At 38.5% G+C, this 13279-nt stretch overlaps 1 long non-coding RNA gene across 1 annotated transcript in view; it reads left to right on the top strand.

Annotated features, from left to right (window-relative positions):
- The window catches only part of LOC107201673, a 193179-nt gene that overhangs the window by 76497 nt on the left and 103403 nt on the right, over nucleotides 1-13279 (top strand). Inside the window, exon 4 of the long non-coding RNA XR_004496783.1 lies at nucleotides 3835-3909. This is a non-coding gene — a long non-coding RNA (uncharacterized LOC107201673). The remainder of the gene's footprint in view (nucleotides 1-3834; nucleotides 3910-13279) is intronic.

Here is a 13279-nt window from a genome sequence, read left to right as displayed (position 1 = left end):
GTTGTTTCTGTGTTGCCTATTTAGATGTCAGTGTGGGCAGTCCACGGATAGGAAACCACTCTTGCAAAAGGTGAGTATGTCAGACTTCCTCAGAATAGGTGGATTTTTTTTGGGCAACAAATGTGATTATTATTTCCATGTAAGGAACTGGTATATTAGTACAGACTGCACTCTGTACGTCCAACAAGAAAAAGGAGCTAAAGGTGCACTACATCTTATAGGGCTTCAGGCTTCATTGTTGAAACACTCTCTAAAATTTGAATTCCAGCTAAGAAAATTTTGGCTTACAATTAAGCCTAAAGCTTCGCTTGTGTGCAGATAGACCTTTTGTGCTACTAGTCCTTTATCAGAAAAAAAGCACTGCAAAAGACGGCATAATCAGATATGTAGGCATTCCCTTTGTACTGACAGTATGCCTAAGATGAAATGGGATGTGATGAATCTGTGCTCCTAAGGTGTATCTGGAAAGGATAAGGAATTAAAAACTGCTACAAAACTTCCAACTAAGTTAAAGCTTTCATAAGGCACTCTTAACTCTCCCTGAGGTTGGGTTCAGTGCATTTTAAAATATTCTCATATCTTTAAAGAAGTCCATTTCTGCCTTCAGAATGTGTCATTGTTACTTGGTATGGCTGAGCTGGCCTAAGGATTGGTAGGAGAATTAAGCTGTGAGTCTTCTGAGGCAGCAATTCTTTGTTTGACTCTGCACTGTATAAACATCAATATGGGTGGCAGCCCATAAATGAGATCTAGGCATGCTGCTATATATGTATGATACAAGTGTTAGATGAGTGTTCTGCATTGTTCAGTCTTTTTCTGTTCTGAAATGGTACATTCTTCATTGGTCATGCCTTCAAGGTTTCATCTATGGGGAATTGTACTTCATAGTGATAAGCTCTTTTATTTATTTTTTTTTAAAGCTGGATGTTAACAGTGTGATAGCAGCCATGATATAGCTGGGATGAGCTGTGCAAGAATGAGAAATGTGATTCATGTTTTAAATGAGTTAAATGTGATGCTTTCCATATGCAGGATATATATCTTTCTCTCTGAGTAAGACACAGATCTCATGCAAGTCATGGGTTCTATGTTTTTTACAAAACATCTGTGAGTTCTGACCTTTCCAGGCTTGTGTGCATATGAGAGAGAGCACTGGTGTGCTCACAAACTGCGGAACAAACTTCACAGAGAATAACAGAGTAAATCTTGGAATGCATGAGAAAAGCTAATGGAGCTGGAGGCCAGTGGCAACATGGGGTGACACAAAGAGCCTGACCAATTTACCAAGGCATTGAGCTGTTTTAGCTAGTCCAGCTGCAATGGAGGAGTTGTCAGGGTTTCTCAATTTTCTGAGAAATGCAGCTGCATAAAGCAATTCAAGTGCAAGAATGGTATGAAAGCAAAGCACTGGAGCTGTTCCAAACTATTTTATGTTAAAGTCATACCTAGCACAAGCTGTGTCTGCAGTGCATGCACTATTGTCTAATTCATGAGACAGACCTGTGAGTACTGGCTGTCAGTGTGAGTGACACAGAATGAAGCAGCATCATCATAGTGGGACATTAGCAAATTCCATAAATGTCAAAGGTGTTTATCTGGTCTGACCCTGTTTTAACTTGGACTATTGCCTTGCTTGTCTCCTAGTTACTCAGGGCTGCTTTTTTCCTCTTTTTGTCCAAGAGAGCACATTCTTTCTCTTTAATGCCTTCCCTGTATTACTAGTTTTTCTGTGTTAAGCACCTTTCAAACTTTGTTCATTTCTGATTCTGCTCTCCCTTCACTTCTTTGTAAACATGCCCAACCACCTCTTCCACAGCCACCCTTCGTACTTCTATTTGTAGCACTTTACCTGGTGGTCATGATTGTCTACTAAATTATTTCCTGATATTGTCCTCTCCCCTCCTCCACCCCCTGCTCCCCCCCACCCTGAAGCCTCCAGTATGGGCCTTTTGAAGGGAAACTGCTACCATTCTTCCAGTTTAAAAAGAATGAATGGAGTAAAACCACACTAAACAAGCCAAAAGTCTTGAGATGACATCTCCCTCAGATCTGCAGAAAACCCCCTGAAAGCAAGAAGTGTCTTTTGTAGTATACAGAAAAAGTTGCTGATTGCTAAGTGCTGCAGACTGGATCACAGCTCCATCACAATTGCATTAAGATGGTCACAGTACTGACTTGCTGTATCTGCAATGAGTTAGATGACAGATATTTTTGTCATTCTGAGAAGAATGGTTTCAGTGTCTCTCTATCAAAGTTTGGCTGATGTGCTGGAGATGTAACACAGCTGCAGAATATTTTTTTCATGCATGCCGCAAGAATGTTCTTTCCATTTACTTGCACCTTGCAAGTTGAATTTAACAAAAATGCCAACATTCATTTTTTTTGTTGGAGTCCAAGTAGGTGATTCAAGATAAGAGCCTAGTGCCAGGAAAATCACTTAATTTATGGAATAAATCTGTAGAGCTGTAGGCTTCTGAGGGTCATCAGCCTGATCATGCTGTAGAGGGGCTGTAACTGCTTCTCTAGAAGTCAGACAGACGCAAAAATATTTGATTGTTATAATAGGCTATGATATGAAAAAGATTACAAACTTACATGCTCTGGACCTTCAGGTTAGTAAAAACCATATAGTTGCTGAGGATAATTGTATAGCCCAATTAAAATCCTGCCAATATGGCTGCAACAGGAGTCACTAGATGGCAATATTACCTGTACTCTTACAAATCCAAATGTATGGGCGTTGTCCAGCCCTTGGGAAAGGTGTGCCTTGTTCTGTAGAGGTTTTCTGTAGTGGGAGCTCAGGCCAGCCATAGGGACTTTCCAACCGTTTCTGAATGGGGGGATTACTTGAATGCTGGTAGCTTCATACAGAGTGTCCAACAAGCCACTCTAATGGTGTACCCACCAATTTTTCACATAACTGTGCCAGAAACACAGAGTGATTTAGTGCATATGTATCCTACTCAGCTGTGCCTGCTACCAGCAGGGAAGTTGTAGTGGGGGGCAGATGGGAGGTAGCAGTCAACTGGAGGTATTTCTGTAGCCCCATTCACCTCAATATGCCAGCAAATGTGAGTTAAGACCCCTTTTAATGTTTTGACTGGAGGCTCTACTGCCAGGGCTTCACATCTGCTACTACTCAGAGAAGCTGAGAGTATCCCTCTTCATTCAGGGCTTGGCAGGTTTTGCACATGGATCTGATTTTGTGTGAAGTTGATTTTAGGTATGTGCTGTAGAGGTTGTGCTAATCTACCAAAAAAAAAAAAATAAAAAAAATTAGGATTTCAATTCAGGATTTTAGTACCTCTGTGAGAAGTATGGTTAAGAATAATGCTCCAGATTTAGCTGTTTGCAGTTGATTGAAAAACTGGCAAGGTAAGGTATGTGATATTAATAACTGTATGCTGGACTTGGCTCATTTTGTCGAAGTTTTTCTGTTAGAAATCTGCAGCCATGTTTTAGTAAAATTTGGCTTCTTTTTTAAATTCAAATTTTCATTGACAAATTTATGCCTAGTTCACACATGTAATCTGGAAATCACAGAACTGTCAAAGTATGCAAAAAAGCCTGCCTTTCTGCCCTTTTTGCTGCAGATGTTGTTTCTATTATTAACTGTTTTGACTGAAAAATTTAATTCAAAAATCTTAGGGGGTCAACAACTCGGAAGAGTCTCAATGCAATAAATTATTTCTTCTTAATTTACATTTGAATGCAAAATAATAACATCATTGCTACAATAAAGAATATTATTTGGAAGAATAGATTAGTAGTTTTCCTTCTCTCCATATTGTTCAAAGTTTCCCATTGTGATGCGTTGTACTTTTTGTTCTGCAGGCACATATCCTATCAGGAAAGCCCATCCCAGGCTCACATATGGAACATCCTTTGCTTAACTCCATAGTCAGTAGAGTAAGTCTGAGAAACATTAGTTTTCCCTTATCTGCATAATATTTTCTATTTGTGAACTAATTATTGAAGAAAATTCAAAAGCCTATTATAAGTAGCACACTCTTGAAATGGGAAATATTGTTAGGAACTTCTTCATCTTGCAAATAAACAATAGAAATACAGGCATTTATTTTTTTCCCTCACTAAGGAGAAAGTAACTCCCACAACCCCTTTGGAGGTCATTGAATTTTCCCTTATCATCCTGAAAAAGAAAGAGGCTTCTGGAATATGAGCTATTTAACAGTACAAATTGGTAACCACAAAGCTGTGCTACCAATCTATCTTCCCCCCATCAGTCCCATAACCTCCTACGTTGGTGCTCACCTCCCTGGATGGATTTCATACATAGACCTTTAGGTATAACATCTTACAGGATTCAATGTAATATTTTACTAGTAAAGATTCATCAAAGCAGGACAACAGCTGATGGAGAAGGCATCAATTGGAATTGTCTATCAATTGGAATTATTTCTCTGGCAAGTACTAACACAAAAAATAGGGGAAATCTGGTAAATCTTTCTTCTGAAGTGCTGAACACTCACCTGAAATACTAAAATAGTATCACAGCAACAGTACCTATATGGGCTACTTGCCCATTACTTACTAAGTTGCTGGATCCAAGTGGTGTTACTGAAAGACCAGGCTGAGAACTGCCAGGTCAACTTGCTTTGCAGAGCCACCAGGGTTTTTCCTGAGTCTTATTTCACTCAGTGAGGGCCTCTGGTGAGCACTAGTGCTGCTGCTCCTCATATCAAGTGAGGAAATTGAAATGTACTTGAATTAGAAACAGATGACTGGAATTTAGAGATGAGTTAAAACTGCTATAAGGGAAGGGCAAGAGTGATATAATTAGTCTGTTTTGAGACTAGTTTGCTTATGTTACATATTAGAATCCTTTCTTATAGCTTTAAAAAGTAATGAAAGAGGCATGGAACCAGTGCAGATACAAACAGAACCCTTCGATTTGAGCTCTACTGTTCACTCTTAGATCAAAAAATGTTCCAAAGCAAAATTCCAGAGCCTGATTCTCTGCTGGTCCAGATCTTGCAGAGGTATGATTTCAGTGGAATCAGTAAGATGGTTTCAAACTGAGAATGGAAGTAATAGATGACATTGGAATTATTTCCTCTCTGCCTGCTGAAAATTTGGCTAGGCCCCTTGATTAATAAAGAAAAAATAAAAATATATAATAGAATCTGTCTCCTTAATTTTGCACAAGTTTGAACCACTTGGATCTATAGGACTTGGATCTGTTTTACAAGCTTGAACTTGATGACGATCTGTGGTGATCTCTTTGCTGTCAGCATCCTTAAAAAGTATATTAAAATGAAACTTTCCAAGGAGGAAAGTGGTCCCCATTACTTTTTGGATGCTTTGTCCAGTGCTGGCTGTGCTCCGGGAGTGTGGTGATGTTGACATCCACTGCACTGATGTGTTGATTGATGTAACACTTCTGAATGACTTGGAGAGCCTTGGTTTTCCAAAAGCATACAGCAACTGAAAACAAAAAAGTGAAACAAATCCAGTACCAGAGTAGAGTTCAGACGCTAAAGACAAGAGAGGCTTGCTGTACGTAATGCTTGGTTCTCGCCTTGTCCTTCAGAGCCCTTAGCTGAGACTCTCTCCTTTAAGTGCTATGAATGGGTGCACTAAAGCCTCTGATCAAATGAGCACAGAACTGCAGATAATTAATTCCTGTTACAGCTGCAGGAGTTGAAGAATAACTTGTGCCAAAGTACAGCAGAAGGACAGAACAGTTTTATTGCTGCAAACATTAGAATGTTCGGCACATTCATGCTGCTTGTCTCAGAAAAGCCTAGGTGAAAGGGGTGATGGAAACACCCACTTTAGCACCACAGACTCATCTTGTTTGGCCAAGATCAGTCTAAGGTAATGGAGAGAGCTCTGACCTCAGAAGTGGTTATGATGGAAGCAGTCAAGTTGTTTAGTGTGCAAGATGTGAGATTGTCAGAGGATTTTGCAAAAAATCATGGGAACTTTGAGTTTATTTTCAGGACCAGCACATTTTTTGCGTCACAGTGATCTGTGCAGAGGACCCTTGTCTGGAGCTCCATAATCATCTATAATTGTAATGGATTGGAGCTAGTAATAAAAAATTATTCATTCCTAAAATATGATTTTGTTGAATTTCCTGTGTTTCATAGGAACATAAAGGTTGTAAGCATTTGGGGTTTTTTTTCACTTGGGAAAATGTTTTCCTTTCCATCCTTTGAGATATCTTAATTTAGACCTTAAAATTCTAGAGGATATTTTAAATGCCTTACCATTTTAATGTAAAATACATGCATTCAGCAGTGTAATTGCTTTTTATGGCTATAAGTTAACTTTATTCAGGTCTTTCTAGAAAATTTCAAACTCTAGCTTATCACTTGGGATATCTTTTGTTTATCTTATGAAGCAAATTCTGATTTCTGACCAGCTTTCCATATAACAAAGGACTGTAGAGCATCTAGTCTGTTGATTTTGATGTTTCTCTGCTCTAGGAGAGTTGTGTGACTACATGAATAAAAGAAAAGTTGCTTTTCCCATTAAAGGTAGAGGATGATTTTTGGTAGCAACTTTAAAGCTTGTTGGCACTAATGCAGAGTGCACAGTCACAGTATCAACCAGCCCAGAGAAAAGGTGGCTGGCTGGGTGTTGTGCAGCACTGTTCAGTGGGATTGCTTGTTTTTCTGCCTTTCTGTCTGCTCTCCATCCCATTCAGTCACAGAAGCTGCCAGGTTATCCTGACCCAAGTGCAGCTTAGACTCCCTGTTGGAGAAGGGTGGGGGTCACTGCATTTTTCCTTTATTTTGCTCCGTGCCCAGACTGGCGTGCCAGGCAGCTGGTGTGGCCTGACACAGCTGAACTCGCACTGCCCTCTCTTAAGGAAATGCTTGGGGCATTGTCAGCTTAAGGACAGATTTAAGTGTCTGTTGCGCTAATTAAGTTGTGCAAAGGAAAAACACTGAAGATCTGCATGTCTGGCTATTATGACTTTTCCAAGTAATTACTAATGTTTGACATGCAGGATCTGCCAGTTTTTGAATTTCTATTTTGTTATTGTTAAATTACAGTAAGAAATTACTTTGTCTCCATAACATTCTCTAAAATTGAAAGTACAATTAACAAAAAATCAAATTTTCCAGTTTGTTGCAAAGAGGCATCTGCGAAAATAATCTAGAGGACATGCTGATAAGCAAATTCTGCAGCTGTTGTGTTTCTGAGAGCTGATCTCAGATCTGTGGTCAATGTTAATTTCAGTTTTGTACTTCAAATAGGAATTCGACTTGTATTTATGAAGTCTTATGCCAAAATGTTATATCCACTCTTCGAATAAGGAATGGATTTGACAGTCTAGAAACAACCTTGTTATAAATTAGGTCATTTACTGAACAATTCTTAATCAGAAATTTCATCGCTGTGCACTACTTTTTGGAGAGCACAGGATCTCCAAAACAGAATAGCAGTTAAAATCATATTTTACCATGGTTAAAATTAATTTAAGAACTTGAGGGCAGGTTGTGTTTGAAGAAACATTTTTAGAAGAAAGGATGACTTGTTACCATTATTTATCACACTGGAACGTGTCGGCAGGGTGCTTTCCACCTGAGAAATTACCCTCTTCAGAGCTTCATGAGGCCTTTTGTAATGGTGGAGTTCAGACTTAAGGATCCTGGAACAAAGGCAGCTTTAACTCAAGTTTGTACAATTAGGACTCTGGGTTTGTACCATTACTAATGATGATTATTACAGTGTTACAGATTATCATGGAAGGGCACCCAACTATTATTTGGCTCCTTTTGAGAATCTCAATCCTCATGCATAGCTTTCCACTAGGAAACATCTGTTCCTGAGTGGTCTGACTTTGAACCCCAACTTCCTATCACGTCCAATGCAAAGATGTCTCCTGCTGGTGCTTATTAAAGAAGAAAAAAAGAGAAAAGTATGCTTGGTTAATAATGCCATGCTTTGGGGATTTCACTTGTCATCTATGGGGTCATGAAAGAAAAACTTCCCCACAGTAAGTCATAATTTGATGTGTGTGTTTTGGGTTCTCTGGTCTTTCTCCACAGCACAGGAGACTAAATCCCTTATTTTACTGTGGTTAGACAGGGTACATTCTTTGAGCAGCATTACATTTTCAGGGATCTGGTTCATGTTTTCTTGTAGACATGTTTGGGGCTAAGACTGCCAGCTTTTAGGTCAAATCTCTTTTGATTGTCAGGGTCTATTGGATTTTTTTTTCTCTTCTATGTAGATTCACTGGACTATTAATTCCTTGAATAGGCAGAAGGCTGTTTCAGTTCAGACTGATATGACTTAGGTGTCTCTGCAATTAAACTACAAATCTAATCTGATGTTGCAAAATAATAAAATACTTTGCTACAGTATGTGTATATTGGAAACTCCTAGATTAGATGTGCTCTTATTCTTTCTGCAAAAATGTTATGAAAATATCTTTGCTATTTCTAATCTGACTGGCAACAATATGGAACCTTGCTTCAAGCTTCCAAGCATCTCCCTTAACATGTGCCAAAAACTCCAAAAGCTGCATTTAAAGCTGTGATTAAAAACTTTCACCACACTTGAAAGAAACTTCTTCCCCAAAGAAATTGCATAATGATTTTATGGAACCATCAGCTGCAACATAATAGACAAGGAAAAGCATACAATTCCACTGCACAGGTGATGTTGTACCACAGTTTAGAGGACCTGATAGCAAAAAGCTAGAATTGATGGTTTTATGAGTCTTTGTCTAATTCTGTTCCTCTACAAGAAGCCTTTCTTGTTGGAAATCCAGTGAACTTTTTAACACTCTCTACACTCTCTTAGGCTATAGCTATGTGATAGGCTACACAACATATATTTGAGTTGGAAGTTATCTTCAGTATACAGTTTAAAAGTGGTCTAATTTAATTGGGCTCTAAAATGAAGCTGGTTCCCTCCTTTAGAGGGAACTGATTTTGCTACTGATTTATTTGCATGGGGATATTTGAAAGGGATTTTGAAAGGTGTAAGAGAAATAACTGCATTGGAGTACAATTAAATTTGTATGCATAAAATTTGAAGATTAGAGGCAAAAATGGATTCTTTGAACTTAGTGATTAGAAGTGGAGTCCTTATTTTTTTCCTGTTTAATACATGCAGTAACGAACAGCTGCTGTTCCAAAAAAAATCAGAGCTCCATCAAGAATTGGGAAGATGAATATACTGTACTAGAGGAATGCAGGATGAGAAAACAAGGATAGGAATTTTTTGCCTTTTACTCAGAACCAAAAAGGTGGTGGGAATGGAGTAGAATAATGGAGGGGTGGAGCAGAAGAGACCCAGAGAAGAAAGACCTTGAAATTGGAGTGTAAAACCTTTGCAATATTCAGCATAGACAGACTGCAGAAAAACAAAAGCTGCATGGGTAGGTATTCTTTCTTTTCTCTTTTCTGAGTGATGGATGTCAGGGCCTTCTTCCCAGCTCAGTTTCTGTGTTGTTGTCACACCTGAGGGAATTTGGCCTCCCGCTACCTGCAAATGGAAGTAGCTGATAAGGGCTGTGTGAGCATGCACATGTAGCATGCAGCTGTGACAGACCCCAGCGATAATTGCATTATTTCAAAACTCAGAGTGATAAAATTCCCCTCTATGTGTAGTTACTGAAATTCCCTTTTTTAATTTTTTTAAATTTTTTTATTTTTTTATTTTTTTTTTTTGGTGACATGGAGTTCAGAGGAGGTTACGGTACTCATACTGCCACCCTGTTCTCTGAGCATGTTTAACCTGGGGGTCACTCCAGGTGTCTTAATTGGGTAGTGGTGATAAGGTTTGCTGCTTTGAATGCAATTGCTGGTGTTCAGTTTCCTAACACTTTGCTGGAGGCCTTCAGAGATAAATGGCTAAACACAAACGTACTCATAGCTTGTACAATGCTCTCTAAATTCTACGTAATATCAACTTGAAGGCAGAAGGACTGAAAATTGCTAATCTCCAGTCAGTAATAATATTTTTTTAATAATTTCTTTATAGGGTCCATGAACAATATTTGAATATTACTTTGTTTACAGGTCATTCTGGATTTAAGTGGCTGCTCATGTCTTTGCCATACTATACCCCATGCAGGCCTATGTATCTGCAAGGGTTTTTATAAAGTGTACATTGGAATAGATATTGGCTCCATAATTTTACTGCCTAGGAGTTTCTGTGTAAGTACTTACATGAGAAACAGAATTATCTCCTGTTTTCTAAGCATAACAAATAAAATAACAAACAAGTATTTATCATTTTAGTTTTTTTTTTTTTTCTTCTGGAGACTGGAAGAATCTCCAAGATTTATTCAAAATTTGTCTTTTATGTAGTTAAGAGGTTAGATTTTATTGCAGTTGTAGCATTGGCTCCCTTATGTTTTGAAGTTTGTAAAACATTTGCTGTGAAAACTTTTGTTTTCAAACAACCATAATCTGTGTTTCATGCCTCTTCAGTACAAATTTTGTTCTGTTATCAGCATGTCGTTGCTACAGTAATATCTTATGGATTACTATGAGTACTTCAAGAGTCTGTCAGCTAGGAGATCAAAGTCCATTTTGAAGGCTGCTACTCTCACCTCTCCAGACTGGTGAGTGATCTGTACAATTGTTACAGAAAAAGACTAACTACAAGAGGAGATGTAAGACATAACTCACTGAGTTATGGTCAACACCAGAGTTGCTTGCGATGCACGTTTGAGTTGTTTAAGTTGGTTGTCAGCTACGTGGTATATTAGGGTTCAAAGATTTTTTTCCCCAAGATAGAGCCCTTGATATGTGTACACCTGGTACAGTGCTCAGCTTTGCTTTGTTCTCATAGCTATGCCATACTGGATTGCTTGGGACCTTATGGGGAAATAGGGACAAAGATTGTGAGTAACTTTCATTCTTGTGGATTATGTTAGTCCCAAATGGCTAAACCTCTTTGTCTTTGCAGTAGAGATCAAATCCAGGAGTGGCCCTCACTTAAGGAAAATAAGTAATTTTAAGTCATTGAGCTGGACCCTGAATTTCGTGAGAGACAACTCTTGTTTGGTTTGTAGGACTGTGCTGGAATTGAAGGGAGTCTTGGCACAACATAGAGCTAAATAACAGCTTTGAGATTTGGCCCCTAGGAATTTCCTGTTTAAAAAATGCTGGGCTTGGCCATGAACTCCGTATATGCAGCACACACATCGCCAGATGCGTGTTCTCTCTTTTGCAAAACTGGGAGAACTGAAGGCACTCCTGTATTTTAGCAGGATCTGCAGAAGCTCTGACAGCTGATAGATACCAATGTTTCACCCATAACTCATGAGCTGCCATAATAACATATATAGTAAAGCATAGCAATCAAGCAAGATCTGTAGCTTCACTTAAGATATCTGGAGTTTAAATAGAATGCAGTATATAAGACTTCTTTTTTCTTTTCTGCTTTATTTCATACTTACATAACTTGGAGTACATGGAACAGCAAAGCATGATTAAAATTTTTAATTTGGAGATAGGTGTGCAAGGTTTCTGTAGTTCTTTGAAATAAACTAAAAGGGAGTAGCTGATTGCAGGATAATCTCCCTAAAACTGGTTCACCCTAAGTTGTTGCAGAAGCTGCTTCAGGATCATCACCTGAGTATCTGTTCCTAAAACAAAGCTTTGATTTGATTACAAATAATGTCTCAGGCATTTAAAAGCACATCTGGTATAGTCCTGAATCCAATAAATATTTAAGAAGACATAAAAAAAACCCCAACAAAATCCAACAAAACTACCTAGGAGAAAAAAAAATCAACAAAACTACCTAGGAGAAACTGTAAACGAGCTGGATGATTCAGCCCCTGAGACAAGAGGAGCTAATGACCAAAGAGTCAGCACAGAGAATTTGGGCAGGCTTTTGAATGCTTTTCTTTTGAGCTCCTTGCAAATGCCCAAATGTAGAACCTCACAAACTTTCCATTAAGATATCACACAGATAAAGTTTTGTACAAATGTATGGCAGATGCATTTTGCACCAACACAGTGCAGGAGAGCTTCTTCTGTTTAATTAATCCAGGTTTCTTGGTAAGGAGGTACTAGGGCTTCAGCTGAGCAGCCTCTCTCTTGGCCTGGTTCACATTTTTAGTAATAGTGGCTTTTCTTATTCCCAATCAGTTTTATGTCTGTCTCATAGTTATTTGCCCACTCTCTTTAGGAGAATATTTACAGGCTCAAGTAAGAGCTCACAAAACTCAGTGTTTATCTATGGGCACAGAAGGTGCACATGCTAGAATTTTCTTAGGTATATATCCTGTTTGTCAGCAGAAGAATCTAGATTAATATTTCTTTGTTTCTTCTTGACAAATCTGTGCCAATATTTCTTATCCCATCACACACTTGGGCTGTGGTACCTCCTGGTGTTTTGAGCAGCAGCTTCCAAGTGGTTCACAGCTGGACTCCTACCTGAGCAAGTGAAAATAAAACATTTGGAAATAGTCTGATATGTGTGGTTATATTACTTTGAGGGGTCCTGATGGCCTTTTTAGTTCAAAACTTGAGACATGACTGTTGTGTATCTGCTTACAAATTGTCTCATGACCTAAACGATACAGGGATCCTAACAGGCCAAAGCTCCTCATGTCATTCAATGTTGTTACATTTCTACTTCCTGGATTCCTTTTCTCACCTGGAGGCTTTGTACTATTCTCTTTTGAAGATGTTTAAAATTGCTGAAGCTTTCTCAATAAGAGTTCATCAGTTCTTACCAACTAGAATTAATCTTGTCTAAATAGTTTTTTGAGGTATTCTGTCTGATATTTCTTCTCCCCTTAAGTATCATAGATGTTTTAAGCATATTTCACTGTTAACCCTTTGTGGTAGGAGAAAAACTTCATCTTTGTTGGGCTGTAGCAATAGTGGGATCAGTTGTAGTTGCGATAGAGAGTAGGTGTAGTTTCCTATTGGAGGTATTTCAGAGCTTTGATTCCCCTTTATTGGTGAACATCTTGTTCAGTATCTCTTCTTTTTCAGCAGTTCCTCTTGGAGGTTTTCTTGCCTCACTTTTTGTCTCAATTGCCATCTTTGACACCATCTTATTCTGATGTGCTCTACAGTGGGCATTGGAACCTAATTGAGGATTCTAGACACCAATCACTGTTTAAGCACAGGGCTGAAGATGAGCTCATTTGCTTTTAAGTCAGCAGCCTTGAAAACTATACAACTGTTGAACTAATAATTCTTCATACTATGTTTGTGTTTAAACTGGCAAAACCTCATGACTACTCAAAAGAAGGGGGAAAAAAAATCTTACCCAACTACAGGATGATAAAGCACTCTATTTCTTTAACAAAGAATCACTTTGG

This window comes from Parus major, chromosome 3, assembly GCF_001522545.3.
Source record: "Parus major isolate Abel chromosome 3, Parus_major1.1, whole genome shotgun sequence".
Classification (NCBI taxonomy): Eukaryota; Metazoa; Chordata; class Aves; order Passeriformes; family Paridae; genus Parus; species Parus major.
This window is presented reverse-complemented; position numbering and strand designations above follow the sequence as displayed.